The 21832-nt window shown below is 36.1% G+C and overlaps 1 long non-coding RNA gene across 1 annotated transcript; it reads right to left on the reverse strand.

The window, feature by feature from the left end:
- Nucleotides 1-888: 888 nt before the first annotated feature.
- LOC110939171 lies at nt 889-20209 on the reverse strand. Its single transcript, XR_002592033.2, has 3 exons — nt 20136-20209; nt 1905-2014; nt 889-1114 (listed from the first exon to the last, which is right to left on the reverse strand). It is a non-coding gene; the product is annotated as an uncharacterized LOC110939171 (long non-coding RNA).
- Nucleotides 20210-21832: the final 1623 nt, after the last annotated feature.

Consider the following 21832-nt stretch of genomic DNA (forward strand, 5'->3'; position numbering starts at 1 on the left):
ACTAAAGTGGAAGTTTGACAAAAAGACCCACGTATTGACTCTGCTTAAGTCTGATGGTAGTGTTGAATATATATCAAGGGAGGATGCACTAGGTCTGAGTGCAGGAGACCTCCAAGATCTTATGAACCTTCAGCTTTAAAGGGATGAAGATGGCACTGATTCCTTGGATTTCACGCTCCAGTTCAAAGGGCAAATCTAGGAAAGGTTGATGAGAAAATAAAGATCATAAATAATGAAGTGGTTTGGCATTATCTGTTCTAAGGGGAGATTGTTGGCTCATGTGATCCTTCCTTGAAGAACAAATGATACTAAAGCCAAAACTGGTTCTCAACAGTTGATCCACAATAAGAAGTGTTTGAAGATTAATTCCCTCCAATGGCAGTGGCACTTAACAACAGATGATCCTAAAGACTGTTATGTATAAAGACTGTTATATCAAAGCCCTGTTGATTACAAAGACTGTTGAAGTCCAATCAACTGCTGGTGTCAAAGTGTTGTTGAAGACAAAGTACTGCTGGAATCAAAGGCCTGATCAACCTCAGAGGAAAGCAGTGCTCAGACTCATAAGTATTTAAAGCATCATTAGTGGATTGCTTCATCAGTGCTTGGTATAGTCTGTTTATTAATGTAACAGTGTTTGTCTAGTATCAGTGTTTAGAGGTTGTTAGACTGTTAGATGTCACTGTCTAGGTGACGTCAGCAAAGATGCCACAGTGGTTAGATTTGTACTATAAAAAGACAGTGCATGTACTGTTTTATAAGCTCTTGGCACACACTCATCTTGTACGAACAACTATTGTGACCTTAGGCTAAGGGGAGTTAGTATTCATGCATGCATAAGTTGAAACTTTGTATTTTGTTCAATCTTTTGACTAATGAAAGCATGTATGATGAAAACTATCTTTCATTGATTGTGTTATAATGTTTTACATTCATTTCTGCTGCAATTATTCTCTGTTTTATCTTCTTCCATTTACCAACTTAATTAAAATAACACAATCAAGTCAAACTCAGATCCTAACAATAATATTAAATGTTCTCTTCAAACAACACGCAACATGACACTTCAAGCTTCTCAGACTGCAAGTTTCTATGCACTGATGTACCTAACGACCTGCAAATCATGCATAAGAGTGTCAACAAAAAGTTCGCAAGTCCACTTGTTTTGTTCAACGTAAATAATACATTCAGACATTTGAAATAAGGGTTATGTGGGTTCATCTAAAAAATATGGTGTTAAAATATGACCAAAAAGCCAAATCATTTTGAATTAAATAGAATTAAAAGCTTCATTATTATCTAGAAGAAAAACGGAACTCCAATTGTTATGTGTAGGTAAATTAAACCAATTGCACTTATAAATATCCGTTATTATATTTATATAAATACATGAGATTTCAAAATGAGGATCTAAAAATTTGGGGGACCAAACACAGGGTTTACTTTTTTCGTTAAGTAGGCAACCCTGTATTGGACGACTATACAGTTATCAAACTAGGAAACAATAATAGGTGTGCGTACACACCACCAACCGCGGGTCTCACTGAGACGTTTGAGATATACCCGCCTGACATATGACAATCAAACTTAGATAATCTAAACGCATACGAAAAAATAAAAAAAAAATTGAATTATTTTCAACTTTTTATATAATACAATTTACCATGTCAAAAGGCTTTAGATGGTAATATATATAGATCATCATTGTTAACTAAAAATCACACCTTAATATTATAATTTTGTTTTAATCCATTTAGGATTATATAAAACCATATTTTTTTAATTTTTAATTTTACAACATCGCTTGATTACTCTTTTCTTTCTTTCTTTCTTTCCTTTTTTTTTTTTTTTTTGCAATTTCGCCTTTGACTTTCTCAAGTAGTTTGAATGGTTTTGGATTTTACCTTTCTCAATTGAGCCCTTGAAACGCCATGAATAATCAACATGCTATAGTCTGCTCCTAAATGATTAGCCAGACCCGTTTGTGATGTGAGATCGGTGAATAACACCAAACCTAATATTTATAACCAACAAAACAAGCAAAAAAACATAAAATCCTCATAACTACACGTCAAAGTGATGTGAGATTGGTGAATAATAGAAAACCTAACATTTATAAGCAACAAAACAAAAAGAAAACACAAAATCCTCATAACTACACGTCAATAAGGAACAAAAAAATTCTCATAACTACACGTCAAATAAGGAACAAAAAGTATATTTGTTACAAATTCTTCTTCATTTGTGTATAGATCCATTCTAGAACATGCTTATACAAAAATAAAAATTCTAAAAATGTATTTGGTAATAAATTTCTTTAATTTTCAAACCGATAGAATTAGTATACGTATATGTTATATCAACACCAACAAAATCAAAGCATACATAAAATCAAAGCATACATATCCATACAATTAATTAAAGCAAAATTCTCACATTAGTACTTTTGAAAACAAAAAGTTATTTTTAAAAATATAAAGAAAGATTACGAGGCAAATCAAATTAGATAAAAGTAAAATAAATAAAAGCTCTTACATTTGCACCGGAAAACAGATGCCATCTTTGGGGCAAGGATGTGGATGAATGAGAGAAGAAAGGGTGTGGCGGTGATTGAGTGATTATAATGAAAATGGTATAGTGTTCATTTAAATAGGAACTCTGGGGTTACCCTAATGCAAATTTTACTATAATTGCCCTAAGAATTTTAAGAGCTTTCAAAATGGAACCCAACTATTATAGAAAATATCATTTTGATATATCATAATGCAAATAAAGTTATTATATATCACTACAAAAAGCAACTTGGGTTGCAATGAAAAGTGGTGACTTTTAAAAAAACCATACATACCTATTTGTTTAGGTTGCCTCCTTAGAATGAAAAGTGATAACTTTTATTATATTATATTATACTCTTATAGAAATATGAACTTAAGTTGTGTCGTTCCATTTTTATACCAAGGGTTGTGTCATTTCTTTGTTTATTCTAAAGGTTGTGTCGTTTCTTTGTTTATTCCACATATACAAACACCAACAGAAGTTACGGAACTCACATTTCCTTCCACATTCTAAATATTCCGATATTAAATAATAAATTTTATTAAATAGGAAAACGTCCGCATCTTCTTAACCCAACCCCTTCAATATTCCAAATTCCGATCAGTTTTCTGTGTAATCCATTACTGAAACCACTGTGTCGCTTCGTGAAGAACACCATCGGATGACCATCACGTTGCTTCATCAAGAACACAGTTAATTGTTGCGTCGCTTCATCAACAACACTGGCCAACCATGGCGTTGCCTCATCAATAAGACACAATAAATTCAAATCAAATGGGGGGTAATTTTTTATAACTGCCACCACTTCCACCGATACGGAACACTGAAATTGCCATCATCTTTAATATCCCCTCAACCCTTCCTAAATAATCTCAACAGTAAAACGATCTGGATATCGATGTCATCTCTGTAAGCGTCTGTTAGTTTCTTACATCACTGTTTAATTTTATATCATTTTCGTTTACGTTTCCATAACGAAATGTTTCTAATTCTTTATGGGTGATCGTTATTTATTGGATGTAAATTGATCTAACCTTCTTTCTGTTTGCTTCTGTATGGTTAATACAATTCTGCACATGATTTATATTTTCTATTTTATGGGGGATTGTTATTGATTGGGTAGGATGTTCTAATATTTATTTATGTTGATATCTACAGACTGCAATTATACTTATGTTCATGATGATGTGTTTCTTGATGAAGTTTTTTTTAATTAGATCTGATGATTTATTTTGATCACTTGATGTTTTTATCAAAACATTTTTACTGCCTATTTGACTCACTCATTCAAATCTCTTTACTTAGAAAAGAAGTTTACTTTAGTTTTTTAATTGCAGATTGAAAGTTTTTTTCCTTATTTTGAAATATACGAAAGATATTTCTTGCATGTGCTTGCTTTTGCATGGCAGTTGATGGCAATTTTTTAACTATTTTTTTATATGTTTCTTAAATCTTAACAACCCAATTAGGTTTTTATCAGCGATTCACCACTGCAAACCAGTTTGAATAAAATAAATAATTGTGTATATTGCACACGTACACATAAGTTCCTATAAAACATAACAAAACCCTGAGGTTTTGTTTAGATGTTTGAGATTATTGATTTGGTGAAGTTTGGTAGTGAGTTTTTGAAGGAAAATTGTGGGAGGTGGAAGTCGAAATGATGATTCGATAGCGATTAACAACACAAAGGTGTAAGCTGTTTTAGGAAGTTTAAGGAACAGAAAAAGTCTGATAAAGATCAGGTTTTTTTTTAAAGGGGGGCGGTTCGAAGAAGAAGGATAAAGATGATAAGGTGGAGAAGAAGTTTTTCGCTCAATAGTGTCCGGTATGTAGTTTTCGTATAGAATTCTTTAGGTATATACGTTTTCGACCCCCCTGTTTTATAATTTTTTTAGGTATATACGTTTTCGACCACCGGTCGGAAATCTCAAGTTTCGCTACTGATCCCTAGCATTTCTAATATTGTTTTCCATTAGTAAATTGTGTGTTTTTTAAGTTATTTTGTTAGTTTATTTGGATGAATTTATAATTAGAGGTTGGTGCTATTGTATTATAGCGTGGTTGTAATACACGATGATAGTTGGACTTAGCTTTTCAATCTTAAATTCTTAATGTAAATTAATTGTTATAATATTTCTCTCAATTTCCCCGTATATTATTTATTATCTCAACAAGCCATTTAATCTCCTCCAATTTCTATTCATGTTCTCCTTTTTTGAAACTCAATCTTTGTTCAACTTAAAACCAAATTGATTGTTTATGGTTGTTCCTAATATTATATATGTTTATTATTATGTATTGGGGTTGTGCCTAATATTGTGTATGTTGATTTAGACCAACGATGTAGGCTATGGATGAATGTTCTGCTTATACAAAAGAATATTCATATGTGATACTAAAGACTTTTTAAATCAATATCCCGCCGCATCGTGCAGGTAGGCATTAACTCGTTCTTTTACAAGAGGTAACTTAAAATCCTTAAAATCCTTAGAATCCTGGTACCTGTCCCTTACATGAGGGGCACTTTAGTCAAATCTTGTTTAATACAAGAGGTAACTTAAAATATGAGGGACATTAGCTTATAAACCCGTGTATTACAAAGGATTAAAAAAATCTAGATTAACTATCATCTTAACTTGTAAGTGTTATAAACCTGTGTATTACATGGGTTGAATATATAAAAAAGTAAATCATAAATTTCTATATAATCCTTATCAAACGATTAAAGAATGTAATAATATTATAATCTTATACATTTATAATTCATGAATTTTATCATGAAGAAAAACAATTAAAAATAGTTAATAAATCAATATAAATATATTAAAAATTGTTACTAATTTATTTTTACATAATATATAAATATTCTGGTTTTTTATAGAAATTCAATTGTTTTCCTTTTTCGTCGGAAGAATTGCTCAAAGAGAAAATGACAGGAAACAGGCTGTAATTGTTGGTAATTATTTGCAATTAATTGATCTTATAAAATTAAGTAATAAATATATTCTTTTATAAATTTGATTATTTTAAATATAAATACATATTAAACCTTAAATCAAATTTGTTATTCCACTAAATGAGTTTCTAATAATTTGGAATAATTTTGGCACTTATTGAATGATTAGCAAGTTAGATTATTATTTGTAATTATTTACAATTTAATTGATTTATAAAATAAAAATATTGGTTTTGGGTATTTTTCTAAATATTTAATTGGGTATTTTAAGTCTCCAAATAGGGGAACCTAATTTCGTAGAGTTGTTGCTTGTTATTTATTTTAGATAAATTACAAGTTTTGTCCTTTATGTTTACATCAAATTTCAGGCGTTGTCCTTTAGGCCAAAACTTGACAGGCGGTGTCCTTTACGTTTCAAAATCTTGCACGTTTTCTCCTTTAGGCCAAACCTGGTTAGAAATGTCAGTTAAAATATGTCATGTGCAAGGCACATGATGGTAAATTACAAAAACACCCCTGAAGGCGATAATATCTGAGTTGATATTGTGTTTAATTAAAGGTTAATCTTCTATTTATAATCATGATTTGATTGTCAAGTTTTTTAGCAAGTGATTGATCTCAAATACCTTTCATATTTCTCTTTCTTATTATAAATAAATCAAAGGTTGAAGAATCACAGTGGGAGAAGGAAAGATAATAATTGATTTGAATTATGGAATTCTAAGACGTTAATGTTTGTAAATGTTGTGTTTTCTTTATTGAAGAAATGTCAACTACGGTGATGAGTGACGCGGTGATGATGCCTGTAACGGAATCGCAAACGGTGGGGCGAACCTGACGACGTAAGTAGAGTTTGCGGAGTGCGATTGCTGCGGATTGACGGAGGATTGTATGCCGGCGTACATGGAGAGGATTCGAGAAAGATATAAAGGCAAATGGATCTGCGGATTGTGTGGAGAGGCGGTGAAAGAAGAAATCATGAGGAGTGGAAGATTAATCGGTACAGAAGAAGCCATGACGCGTCACATGATGTTTCGTAGAGCGTCTCGATCGTCAGGTCCGTCGCCTAATCCGGCGGTGCATTTGATTACTGCCATGAGACAGATTCCCCAATAAAAGCACATGTTTGAGCCTTAGAATGCAAAAAACCATGATCATTGGAGGATGAAGAAAACCTAATTTGATGGCTAGATGAATTGAAGAGATGATTTTGTGTTGGTGAGGGGTTGGTGTGGGATATAAATGGGGAATTAAATGATTTGAGAGGGAATGACCATTTTACCCTCATGTGCCTAGCACATGACATATTTTAACTGAGATTTCTAACCAGATTTGGCCTAAAGGACAAAACGTGCAAGATTTTGAAACGTAAAGGACACCGCCTGTCAGGTTTTGGCCTAAAGGACAGCGCCTGAAATTTGATGTAAACATAAAGGACAAAACTTGTAATTTACTCTTTATTTTATAAATCTTTAGGGTTTGTTATATTCATTTTTACGATAAATATCTTGTCGAATTTCACAAATTGTGTGGTTGTATATTTAGTGGATCGAATTTTCACAAACAGTGAGTAAATTATATTCCCTTTTTGCATTAACTTTTTTGGGTGTATCATTTTATCACAAATTTTCTTATTCCTTTTTAATTATTATCAAGCGTGCAATATCAGTGTGTAGTTCATTTATTATTTGGTTATGTGTTCATTCGGTTATTGAATTTAGTCAAGCAAGCATATTGTGGATTCACGCCCTTTCCTCATGAGTATGGGATGTGGTATCGACTCACACTTTTTTTCGTGGGGTGACCTTTTTCATTGTTGGTATCGCGACCTCATTTAGTCACACCCTTGTGGGTGTGGGATACAAACATTTGGTTTTGGTTTATTTTGTCACACCCCTAAATTATCATATGCTGGTTTTACCGCGAGGCGTGTGACGTACCAGGATCTAGCCACTAATCATGTCGAACTAATAGTAAACAATATTAAACACAATCATCATGTCCAACATGAATGGTGTATTCCAAAACAAACATTTCAAACAAAAGTATGCATTCAGCGGAAGCAAAAGTAAATGTTTCAAAACAACCAAAACCATATTGTTTTAAAATGCATAATATTAAATATTCTCTTCAAACAACACACAACATGACACTTCAAGCTCCTCAGGCTGCAAGTTTCTGTGCACTGATGTACCTAACGACCTGCAAATCATGCATAAGAGTGTCAACAGAAAGTTGGCAAGTCCACTGGTTTTGTTCAACGTAAATAATACATTCAAACATTTGAAATAAGTGTTATGTGGGTTCATCTAAAACATATGGTGTTAAAATATGACCAAAAAGCCAAATCATTTTGAATTCAATAGAATTAAAAGCTTCAATTGTTATCTAGAAGAAAAAACGTACTCCAATTGTTATGTGTAGGTAAATTAAACCAATTGCATATATAAATATCCGTTATTATATTTATATAAATACATGATATTTCAAAATGAGTATCTAAAAAATTTGGGGGTGCAAACATAGGGTTTACTTTTTTTATTAAGTAGGCAATCCTGTATAGGACGACTATAAAGTTATCAAACTAGGAAACAATAATAGGTGTGCGTTTACCTCACACACCACCAACCGCGGGTTTCATTGAGACGTTTGAGATATACCAGCCTGACATATGACAAGCAAACTTAGATAATCTAAACACATATGAAAAAATAAAAACAAAAATAAAATTTGAATTATTTTCTACTTTTTATATAATACAATTTACCATGTCAAAAGGCTTTAGGTGGAAATATATATAAATCATCATTGTTAACTAAAAATCACACCTTAATATTATAATTTTGTTTAAATCCATATAAAATTATATAAACTATATTTTTAATTTTTAATTTTACAATATCACTTGATTACTCTTTTCTTTCTTTCTTTCTTTTTTTTTGCAGTTTCGACTTTGACTTTCTCAAGTAGTCTGAATGGTTTTGGATTTTACCTTTCTCAATTGAGCCCTTGAAACGCAATGAACAATCAACATGCTATAGTCTGCTCCTAAATGATTAGCCAGACCCGGTTTTGATGGGAGATCGGTGAATAACACCAAACCTAACATTTATAACCAACAAAACAAGCAAAAAACATATAATCCTCATAACTACACGTCAAAGTGATGTGAGATTGGTGAATAATAGAAAACCTAAAATTTATAAGCAACAAAACAAACAAAAAAAACACAAAATCCTCATAACTACACGTCAAATAAGGAACAAAAAATCCTCATAACTGTTATGGGTCATTTTCTGAACATATATCCTGACTAATATTATGCTTTTGGTTGTTTACTTGTGATCAGGATACCGGATCAGGATATTGGTAACATCCTGGTACGATATCCTGGTATTGACTGAATTAATCACGTGCAGATTAGGAGGTGCGAGTGTCCAATGTTCAAGAAGACTTCTTCCCCCCAAGACTCGGGCAAATCAGTTGAAATAAAGACGTTGAACCCGAAAGACCAGGACTGTAACGTTTACTTGGGAATATTCGAAGCATCCCGGTTTATTAGGATAGTTAGTTGTTTTCGTTTAACTATAAATAGCATGATCGGATCAGATTAAGGCACTCACTTTCATTTGCACACTTTGCTCTCTAGCTACTAGCAATCACTACACACAAACACTTGTATTCAAATCTCATTGTAACACTTAGTTGATCCGCATCATATCCTGCACTGTATCCTGATATTTGAAGCAATAGAAGAACAAGGCAGCTGCGATTGTCAGCTCCCGAGGTTTTATGCCGGCGATCTAGATTGATCAAGGGCTTTCCTCGTACATCTCGTGTCACCCTTTACATTTTTGCTCATTGTTTGATCATAGATACAGCTCTATATCCTGAGCCGTATCTTGAACCTATTTTTACAAGCAACTTAACTTAAATATTTTCAACACATATTTCTAGCACACTACCTCACTTAACTAATTTGATCACTAAATTGCTTCGGTAATTTTTTACCAAAACAATTTGGCGCCCACCGTGGGGCAAGTGGTGCTATTTCTACTAAAAGCTTTTGTAAAATTGTTAATCAGTTTTCTATTTTCAAAACTTTTTGCCACATTATTTTCAATGGCCTCGAGATCAAACATGAGCTCTTCCACCATATCTGCTACAACTTCTGCAACAATTGGTTCGGTGCTTCCACCACCTCCTCCGAGATCTCAAGCCTCTTCCCAAGGAACTAAAATTCATGTGGCTCGGGATGTTATTCCCACTCGCAATGTCCAGGGATCCGGTCCTGTTTTAGCTTCTAATGAGGAAATTCTAAATTTGTTTGGTAGTGTACATGAACAGATGAGGCAGCAGTAGGAAACTAATCAGATGCTGATGAGAGAGATACAACTCTTGAAATCAAGCTCGAGCAGGCCTCCTAAGATATTATCACTCCCTTACAGCCCAGGGCTTTGAACTTCAGTTCTGCAGTTTACACTGAGGATAACCGGGGAAATATTGTGCCTAGCCATCCCCAGAATCTTACTCCTGAGATACCCTCTTCGGTTAGAGTGTCAACTGCGAGGAGCTCAGGATATGCTTCAGGATATGGCCAAAATCCTCAGATTGGTAATGTGTCTAATAATAATAATACTCTTGCCACTAATGGTGTTGGATCTTTGCAGGATACAGGTGTGACATCAGCATTATCTAGGGAGCTTCAGAAGCTAAAGGACATGATATCCAGTGTGCCTGGGGTGGTCCAGCCAATTCCAGAAGTATCCCAGGACAGTCACATGATATCCCGGTTTACGCATCCTATCTGTGATGCTGAAATCCCAAAAAGATTTCAGACCCCCAACATGAAGCTCTACGACGGAAGCACGGATCCTGAGGAGCATATTGCCCAGTATAGGGAAAGGATAGAAATCAACCCTATCCCTCCGGATCTTAAGGAAGCATGCCTGTGCAAGGGTTTTGATTCTACCTTAACAGGATCAGCCCGAAAATGGCTCTTAAACGTTCCTCCTCACTCAATTACTTCATTCGCTCACTTGGTTAATTTATTTAATAGTCAATTTTCTTGCAGCCAAAGTTTTGAGAAACTAACCAGTGATCTTTACAGGATAACTCAAGGACCTCAGGAATCCTTGAGGGATTATGTGAATAAGTTTAGCCGGGAATCCTTAGATATCCCGCATCTTGATGTTGCAACAACTGTGCAGGCCTTCAAGATGGGGTTGCAAAAAGATTCTCAATTTTACCAGGATCTTGTAATGAATCCCTGCAGGAATCTGGATGAAGCTCGTAACAGGGCATTGAGATACATTCGGCTGGAGGATGATAAAAAGATGCAAGAAAGAATGAATTCGTCCACAACCTATGAATCAACCAACAGGAAATCAGAATCCTCGTATAAACCGTATCGCTCAAAGCCATTGGCAGAAATGATAGCAAAAAAGTCAATGCTGTTGAAGATGAGGATCCTGAGGAGTATCCTGAGTTGTCTGAATATTGTTTTCTGTTAATATACCTGAATTGATGTATGCTATGCAGGGTTTAGGAGACAAAGCAAGATGGCCTTGGAAGAATCAACAAAAAGCTGATTGGAATGATAAGTCTAAATGGTGTGCCTTCCATCAGAGGCGATGCTTTGAAGGGGCCGGGAGGGGCGCCCGACCCCCCGAACTTTTCGGCAAGTAGTGTTATATATGTAGTTTTCGTATAGAAATTTTTGGGTATATATGTTTTCGACCCCCTGGTTCTATAGAAATTTTTGGGTATATACGTTTCCGACCCCCCGGTAAAAAATTTCAAGCTTCGCCACTACCTTCCATGAGGATTTCGGACATGTCACTGAGGATTGCATTGCTCTAAGGAAAGAGATAAGCTACCTGCTGAGTAAGGGATATCTAAAGGATCTGCTGGGAAGAAAGAAGAATAAAGGACAGAATCCTGAGAAGGATTCTGAACGAGCGGCATCACCCCCGCCAGATGCCAAAATAATTAACATCATTTCAGGAGGATCCAACATTTGTGGGACTTCATATTCCGCAGCCAAGAGATATGCAAAGGAAGCTAAGGCAGAAAGAGGAGAAAAGCCGACCAGAATGACAACCCTCACAACTGATAAAGTGATCACTTTTGATAGTGATGACAGGGATACTGTTCAGGATCCTCACCATGATGCTCTAGTAATTACATTATATGTCTCTAACCATTTTGTGCGCAGGATACTGGTAGATAACGGCAGTTCCGTCAACATAATTCAGCTAGAGACATTGAAAAGAATGAATGTATCCCCAATGGATATTACTTCGAAATCCACTGTGCTTTTCGGTTTCAGTGGAGAAGCCAGGAATACTGTAGAGGAGATAAAATTACCAGTATATGTTGAAGGGGTCAATTCAATACAACGCTTTTGCGTAATGGACTCACTATCCTGCTATAACATTATATTGGGTAGGCCATGGATCCATGATATGAAGGTCGTGCCATTAACTTATCATCAGTGCATCAAGATCCCTACACCATGGGGAGTTGTCAAAGTCGATAGTGACCAGCAGGAAGCAAATGAGTGTTACTCATCATCCATGAAATCGTCTACCAGGCCTAATGCAGCATAGCAATTAAAGATGCGGGCCCAGGATATTGTGGAGGCTTCTGAGCAGGATGTAAAGAAAATTATCCTGGATCAGAATAATCCGGATATCTCGGTGCTCGTAGGAACCAATATCCCTCAGGATATTGAAAATCAATTGACTAACTTTCTGAAATGCAGGATGTCGACGTTCGCATGGAAACATGAGGATATGACAGGTATTTCCAAGGATATTATAACCCATAAGCTTGGCGTAGATAGGTCATTCAAGCCTGTCCAGCAGAAAAGAAGGAAATTTGCTCCGGAATGAAATGTGATCATCCAAGAGGAAGTTGAAAGGCTATTAAAAAGCAAGATGATTAGAGAAGTGAAGTTTCCTAAATGGCTGGCAAATGTAGTTGTACTGCAAAAGAAAAACGGGAAATGGAGAGTGTGTGTGGATTACACAGACTTGAATAAAGCTTGTCCCAAAGACCCATTTCCTCTACCTCATATTGATTCAATGGTGGATGTTACTGCTGGCCACGAGATGTTAACCTTCATGGATGCCTCTTCAGGATTTCAGCAAATCCAAATGGAACCCTCCGATCAGGAGGATACTACTTTTATGACACCAACAGGTATTTATTGTTACACTGCTATGCCTTTTGGTTTGAAAAATGCAGGTGCAACATACCAAAGGCTGGTGAACATGATGTTTAAAGACAAACTGGGGGACACCATGGTAGTATACATCGATGATATGGTAGTAAAATCCAAGAAAGTTGAGGATCACCTCTAGGATATTAAGGGAGCATTCGATATCCTGGACCAGTATAACATGAAATTGAATCCTGCTAAATGCCATTTCGGAGTGGGGGCAGGAAAGTTTCTGGGATATATGGTGACTAAAAGAGGGATAGAAGCAAGCCCGCAGCAGATAAAAGCCATCTTAGATATCAAGTCACCTTCAAATATGAAGGATGTTCAACGATTAACAGGGAGAGTAGCAGCATTAAACAAATTTATCTCAAGATCCTCGGAAAAATGCAAGGCATTTTACGATATATTGAAGAAGAATAAGAAATTCGAATGGGGAGAGAAGCATGAAACAGCCTTGCAGGATTTGAAGCAGTATCTTTCAACCGCACCTCTATTGATGAAACCTGAGAATGATGAACCATTATCCCTATATATCGCAGTATCGGGGAATGCAGTAAGTGCTGTCCTTGTAAAAGATCATGAAGGTCAGCAATATCCTGTCTATTATGTTAGTAAAAGTTTATTAGATGCTGAAACTAGGTATTCTCACTTAGAAAAGTTGATATTAGCTCTTGTTATGGCTTCAACAAAACTTAGACACTATTTTGAAACACATAGGATTCATGTTAAAACCAACTATCCTGTTAAAAATGTGCTCAGGAAACCCGAGATGTCAGGTAGGATGGCTAAGTGGCCGGTAAAGTTGAGTGCCTATGATCTAGTATATGAACCTAGAAATGCCATAAAGTCTCAGGCTCTAGCTGACTTTGTGGCTGATTTCAGTAGTGGTATTCAGAATGAAGTAGACCTAGAGGTACAACAGCTAGGAGAAAACTTAGAATCCTGGATATTATATACTGATGGTGCATCTAATGTAAGAGGTGTAGGTTTGGGTATACTACTAAAATCGCCACAGGGGGACATATTACCCCAGGCTATTAGATGTGAGTTCCCTGCCACTAATAATGAAGCAGAATATGAAGCTCTAATTGCAGGATTAGAATTGGCTAAAAGCATGAATATCAAAAGTTTACAAGTGTTTGTTGATTCCTTATTAATTACTAATCATTTTAATGGATCTTATGCAGTAAAAGGTGAAAAATTGGCTGAATACCTTGAAATTGTCAAAAAATTAGCAGGATATTTCGATGTTTTCACACTTGAACAGGTACCAAGAGAGGATAACGCAGAGGCTGACGCACTGGCAAACCTAGGATCATTAGTCAGGATACCAGAGGGGACCCAAATACCAATACTACATATCCTGCATCCTGCCACGGATCCTCAGGATAAGGAAGTAATGAGTGTTCAGGATCCTGATGTTGAGTATCCCGAAGAGGATCCTAAATCGTGGACGGTTCCGATCATAAGATATCTCAAGGAAGGACACATCCCAAAAGATGAGAGTCCTAAGGCCTTTAGGATGAAGGTATCACGATTCACTATTATAAATAATGTTTTGTATAAGAAATCTCTTGCAGGACCGTATCTGAGGTGCTTAGAGGATCCCGAAACCAAGGAAGTGCTTCAGGATATACACGGAGGGGATTGTGGTAACCACACTGGGGGCAGGTCGTTATTCTCAAAAGTATTAAGAACAGGATATTATTGTCCTACCATGAGGAAAGATGCTGCAGAATATGCTTGAAGGTGTGATGCATGCCAAAGACATAGCAACATACTACATCAGCCTGCAAAGCCATTATATCCTATTGTATCCCCTTGGCCATTCATGAAATGGAGAATGGATATAGTAGGAAAATTGCCAAAAGCTCCAGGAGGAAAAGTCTTCATGTTGGCAATGACTGATTATTTCTCTAAGTGGGTTGAAGCTGAAGCATTTGTTCAAGTCAGAGATCAGGAAGTGGTATCCTTCATAAAAAGGAATATCCTGACTAGGTTTGGTGTACCAGCTGAAATAATTTGTGACAATGGATCTCAATTCATAAGTAAGAGGACTACTGACTTTTGCAAGAGTTGGGGAATCAAAATGATCACATCCACACCAGTACATCCTCAAGCAAATGGACAAGCAGAATCCTCAAACAAGATAATTGTCAACAACCTGAAAAAGAGACTAGGAGCCAAAAAAGGAAGATGGGTAGAAGAATTACCCTTTGTTTTATGGGCTGATAGAACAACGGTGAAAAGTGCAACTGGCCAAACCCCGTTTTCCTTGATGTTTGGAGCAGAAGCGGTGATCCCGATAGAAATAGTAATACCTACAGCAAGATCCAGCCTCCGGGATCCTGAGCAGAATCCTGAAATCCTATGCTAGGAATTGGATACTATTGATGTGACAAGAGATGCAGCAAGGCTAAGGATGGCAGCATATCAACAAAGGATATCCAAAGCATATAATAAGAATATAAGGACTAGTAGGTTCCAGGTTGGAGATTGGGTATTAAGAAAAGCTTTTCAGAATACTACTAATCCTGCTGACAGTAAGCTGGCCCCAAAATGGGAAGGACCCTATGAGATTGAATCAGAATTAGGAAAAGGAGCATACCGACTCAAGAATATGGAGGGGGATATGCTACCAAGATCCTGGAATGCTATACATTTGAAGCTCTATTTCAAGTGAGTTAGGAATTTAATTTCTAACTCAGGATGGTATGAATTTTATCTCTTTTAATATGTTTAATATTATTTACTATTTTGAACCTATTACTGACTTAAGCATCGGAGGGGTGTTAGCCAGGCTAACATCCACCTTAGTTTACAATTGTTTTGCAGAATATGCTTCGGGATATAGCTCCAGGATACATACCTAGGATACTTCGAAAGATTAGAGGATTGGCCCCCTTTCTCACGTTTAAGGGATCCTGATCCCTTCACAGGTTTAAAGGTATTCACCTTTCTCACGAATTGGGTTTAAACACCCCTCCTGGAGCGCAAGTTGTCTAGGGATAGTTTAAGGTGGCGGGACCAGTTCATGTAAAAGTGGCTGACAATTTCATCACTGTTGGCTATATCCTGGAGCCTTAAGGTATATGAGGATTGATCACCCTCTCTCGCGAAAGGGTATTTTCATACTCTCTAAGGTTTAAAGGTTTTCACCTTTCTAAGTCTTGGAGTTTATACACTCCCGCCTGTAGCGCATGAAAATTAAGGATTTATCTCCAGCATACTTTGGGGTTTACCCCTAATAACACAAGATCTGTCCATACAGTCAAAACTTGAATTCAAAAATTTTTTTCTAAGTGTTGGAAGATTTCGTGCACAGGGGACATTTCTCCTAAGGCGATTATAAGTCAGATTTGAACCAAGTGCACTAAGACTGGGGACATCTTAATGGAAGGGGTTACAATAAGGATTGAAGTTTGGTACTAGGGTTAAACTTTATTCTTGGTATGATCTTTCCTTTATGAATTTTACATGAGTTTTTCCGGCTGATATATATCTTTAGGATATATTCCCGAAATATGATTCAGGATATTTGGTTAGAATATTTGGGATACAATACTTGGATTTAAAAATCAGAATTGAATTTGTTATCAAGGTTTATAAATTCTAAGTGAACTATTTTTTTCTTTAAAAACTTTACTCAAATTGTTGGAGATTTTGAAAGATAAACTATCTTTTGTTCTTTAAGGACTTTGTTTAAATTGTATGGATTTTTCGGAGTCCTATTTGACAAAAGTCTTCGTAGGATACCACTGAGTATATTGATCAGGATATTTTCACAAGGAATAGTAACACTAATTTTGCAAAGCTAAAATCTAAACTAAGTAATGCATGATAAAAAATTAAACGGCGACAACAAATAAGTCAAAAGGTGGTTATATTACTAACGAGTCAAAAGTTGTGCTTCTGGTTTTACCTCAAACTGAGGCCCATCCGCCAAAAGCACGATTAGTTTTTACCATATTTACGCAACGGTTGAAGGTTTCATCTCAAAACGAGACCCATCCACCTCTGACCGTTGCATCATTCAAAACAATTTATACTAATTGATGACCAAGGGTTTCATCCCGAAACCCAGGACCCATCCACCTTTGGTCATCATGTTGTTCTAGTGCAGGAAATGTAAATTGTTCAACGTCAGGAAAAGTAAATGGTTTAAACAAACCACAACCATGAAATTTAAAAAAAGTGGGCTCCGGCCTTGGCACGTATATCCATCATCCCCCACATCGCTGCATTTAAGGGGCAGCTCCCTCCTTCGTCATGGCATCTCCACCAGCATCCTCCCCGGCATTTCTCTCAGCATCATCAGCAGCATCCTCTCCACCAGCATTCTCTCTAGCGTCCATCCCAGCATCGCCACCAGCATCCTTTGAAGCATTAGCATCAGGCACCTTGGCGGGTTCTTCCACAGCAGATTTGGTAGGAGGCTCCACGGGATTTCCCCCAAGATCCCTCAGTTTCGCCTCCCAAGCCTTGGTGTTCCAAGAAGGTCATTGAAGGCCCAAAGCCATCTCCTCGTAAGCCATTTTCAGTCTGGCCTGGAGAAGGGAGATCACAACAGAGTTCTTGAGGCTCTCCCGGTATGAAACCATAGCCTGCTCATGTTAGACTTGGGCGGCGTCGAACTTGGCCTGAGCTTCATGGGTGACCTTCTGGATGGTGGACTGCTGCTCTTGGGCCATTGCCTTGTATTTGGCCTCATAATGCTCTGATTTAGCGGTAGCGATTGCTGCTTGGTCTGCGATAGTGGCTTCGGCCTTTTTCAGCTGGCTTTCAAGCATGACATTCATGCCGCATGAATCCTCGTCGAGGAATACCAGGCGTTCAAGACCCTGCAAAATAAAGAAACAGGTATTAACTTTAATAACCAGCATATTTTGCAGGATATGGATCAGGATACTAACCTGGTTGAGGAAGCCAGTCATGAATTTGCTAGACTCTGTAAACCCATGATTTTCAAATGGGAATACATGGGGGGTAGCGGGAGGCTCTGTTTCCTTTCTCTTCCGGGAGCTAGAGGCCCGGATCCTAGATGCTAGAGGAGCTTTGGGAGCGGTAGTCGTCTTCGAACTAGTAGGCTTTGGTGTGACGGATGACTTCGGGTTTGATTCTTGCTTAACAGGTGCGAGGCTGGAATAACTGTCCAACTCGTCGAGTTGGAAGCCTTCGAGATTGATAACTAGCACTGAATGAGCGAAGAAATATTCAATTTTGTAACTCTTGTACTTTAGAATCATTATAATTGTGTGCTTACCAGACATCTCTGAGCTTGATTTTTGGTTTGAGTTTGTGAGAGACAGGGAAAAGGTTCTTTCGGTAACAGGAAGTCGTTAGATCTCTTTGATCCTGGGCTCTGATTCCGCGCTTGGGGATGCTAGATCTCTGAAATTTGCTGCACAAAATATCAGGATATAAGTCTAGGATATATTTAAGGATACATTTGGGGATATTCCTAAAACCCAAGATCCTACCCTTGGTTAACTATCCAATCAGCAGATCAAAACCCTTGTCAATAGAGTCTCTTTTTACAAAAAAGAACTTTCGCTGCCACTGGTCTTCATTCTTGGTGGCCTTAAGGACAAAAGGGTTCTTGGAAGTGGGGAAAAAAAGAAAGCGGCTGTTACCATGGGATCTCAATCGGTATGCAATGGGGAGGTCTTCGATGCATAGGTCAGGACAATGACGAGATTTAATTTGGTTCAGCACCATTAAAACTCGCCAGACCATCGGCATGGTTTAGGCATAACTGAGGCCGGTAAGCTCAAAGAAACGAGAAACAAAGGGTGGAAATGGATACTGGTGTCCCAAGGAAAAGGGATAGGCAAGGAAGCAGACCCATTCGTTTGACGACGCGTCTGATCGGACTTCCCGATCAAAAGGGCGAATGACCACTCCGGCAGGGAACGCACCGGAATCCTTCAAAGCGGCAATATCAGCGTTATTAAAGGAGCAGATTTCATTTTGAGGTTCTCGTATGAGGTTCTGACTCGTTAGGGTTGCGACTGGCTCATTCAACCGGGATCTTGTTCAAGATGCCATAAAGGGTATCGGGCGAGAAACAGGTAATCCAAAGAAAAGAAAAACAGAGAAGATGAGAGAAATACTTGAGATTCACCTGAGAAGTAATGATCATAATGCAAGATATTTCAGCTAATTATAGGCTGAATGATAGGGGTAAAGAGTAAATAACGTCTTGGAAGTTGTACATTGTCATTTCAAAAGTCTCGTCGTATTGATTGCCTCGATCCAGGTGATAAAATTTAAAATATATCCGTTTGAATTCGGAATTCCAACAGGTATATTTTGGGGACAATTGTTATGGGTCATTTTCTGAACATATATCCTGACTAATATTCTGCTTTTGGTTGTTTACGTGTGATCAGGATACTGGATCAGGATATTGGTAACATCCTGGTACGATATCCTGGTATTGACTGAATTAATCACATGCAGATTAGCAGGTGCGAGTGTCCAACGTTCAAGAAGACTTCTTCCCCCCAAGACTCGGGCAAATCAGTTGAAATAAAGACGTTGAACCCGAAAGACCAGGACTGTAACGTTTACTTGGGAATATTCGAAGCGTCCCGGTTTATTAAGATAGTTAGTTGTTTTCGTTTAACTATAAATAGCATGATCGGATTAGATTAAGGCACTCACTTTCATTTACACACTTTGCTCTCTAGCTACTAGCAATCACTACACACAAACACTTGTATTCAAATCTCATTGTAACACTTAGTTGATCCGCATCATATCCTGCACTGTATCCTGATAATTGAAGCAATATAAGAACAAGGCAGCTGCGATTGTCAGCTCCCGAGGTTTTATGCCAGCGATCTAGATTGATCAAGGGCTTTCCTCATACATCTCGTGTCACCCTTTACATTTTTGCTCATTGTTTGATCATAGATACAGCTCTGTATCCTGAGCCGTATCTTGAACCTGTTTTTACAAGCAACTTAACTTAAATATTTTCAACACATATTTCTAGCACATTACCTCACTTAACTAATTTGATCACTAAATTGCTTCGGTAATTTTTTACCAAAACAATAACTATACATCAAATAAGGAACAATGAATATTTGTTACAAATTCTTCTTCATTTGTTTATAGATCCATTCTATAACATGCTTATACAAAAATAAAAAATTCTAAAAATGTATTTGGTAATGAATTTCTTAAATTTTCAAACCGATAGAGTTAGTATGCGTATATGTTACATCAACACCAACAAAATCAAAGCATACATATCCATACAATTAATTAAACCAAAATTCTCAAATTAGTACTTTTGAAAACAAAAGTGATTTTTTAAAAATGTAAAGAAAGATTATGAGGGAAATCAAATTAGATAAAAGTAAAATAAATAAAAGATCTTACATTTGCACCGAAAAAGAGATGCCATCTTTGGGGCCAGGATGTGGATGAATGAGAGAAGAAAGGGTGCGGCGGTGATTGAGTGATTATAATGTAAATGGTATCGTGTTCGTTTAAATAGGAACTGTGGGGTTACCCTAATGCAAATTTTACTATGATCACCCTAAGAATTTTAAGAGCTTTCACAATGGAGCCCAACTATTATAGAAATATCATTTTGATCTATCATAATGCAAATAAAGTTATTCTTTTACTAGTAAATTAGAATTTTCTACCTTTAAGTATATTGTGAATTTCACTTTTAATCCTAAATATAACGAACCGACAAAGTTGATCCTTTATATTCATATACTGTGATAGTTTATGTCTTGTATTGTTTAATGCCCGTTAATTTTATATGTAAAGCTCGGTTACGTGTCTTGCACATTAATAGGGCAAATTGGATTTATTTTTACTCTTTTAATGAAAATAGTAAATTACGTTTTTGGCGCATGTGGTTAAGTTACTTTAACTCTATCAGCTCATAAAGGAAGTTTATGACACTTCAACCACCAATGCCATTTTCCTAACTTTTTTAGCCCCTAAAATTTAGTCCATCCATGTTATTCCATAAAATCCTAGTACCTGTCCCATACATAAGGGGCACTTTCGTCAAATCTAGTTTAATACAAGAGGTAACTTAAAATATGAAGGACACTAGCTTATAAACCCGTGTATTACAAAGGATTAAAAAAATCTAGATTAACTAGAATCTTAACTTATAAGTGTTATAAACCTGTGTATTACATGGGTTGAATATATAAAAAAGTAAATCATAAATTTCTATATAATCCTTATCACACGATTAAAGAATGTAATAATATTATAATCTTATACATTTATAATTCATGAATTTTATCATGAAGAAAAACAATTAAAAATAGAAAATAAATCAATATAAATATATTAAAAATTGTTACTAATTTATTTTTACATAATATATAAATATTCTGGTTTTTTAAAGAAATTCAATTGTTTTCCTTTTTCGTCGGGAGAATTGTTTAAAGAAAATGATAGGAAACGGGTTGTAATTGTTGGTAATTATTTGCAATTAATTGATCTTATAAAATTAAGTAATAAATATATTCTTTTATAAATTTGATTATTTTAAATATAAATACATATTAAACCTTAGATCAGATTTGTTATTCCACTAAATGAGTTTCTAATAATTTGGAATAATTTTGGCACTTATTGAATGATTAGCATGTTAGATTATTATTTTTGTAATTATTTACAATTTAATTGATTTATAAAATAAAAATATTGGTTTTCGGTATTTTTCTAAATATTTAATTGGGTATTTTAAGTCTCCAAATAGTGGAACCTAATTTCGTAGAGTTGTTGCTTGTTATTTATTTTAGAGTAAATTACAAGTTTTGTCCTTTATGTTTACATCAAATTTCAGGCGTTATTCTTTAGGCCAAAACTTGACAGGCGGTGCCCTTTACGTTTCAAAATCTTGCACGTTTTGTCATTTAGGCCAAACCTGGTTAGAAATCTCAGTTAAAATATGTCATGGATGACGGTAAATTACAAAAACACCCCTGAAGGCGATAATATCTGAGTTGATATTGTGTTTAATTAAAGGTTAATCTTCTATCTATAATCGTGATTTGATTGTCAAGTTTTTTAGCAAGTGATTGATCTGAAATGCCTTT

Source organism: Helianthus annuus, chromosome 5 (assembly GCF_002127325.2).
Source record: "Helianthus annuus cultivar XRQ/B chromosome 5, HanXRQr2.0-SUNRISE, whole genome shotgun sequence".
NCBI classification, from domain to species: Eukaryota; Viridiplantae; Streptophyta; class Magnoliopsida; order Asterales; family Asteraceae; genus Helianthus; species Helianthus annuus.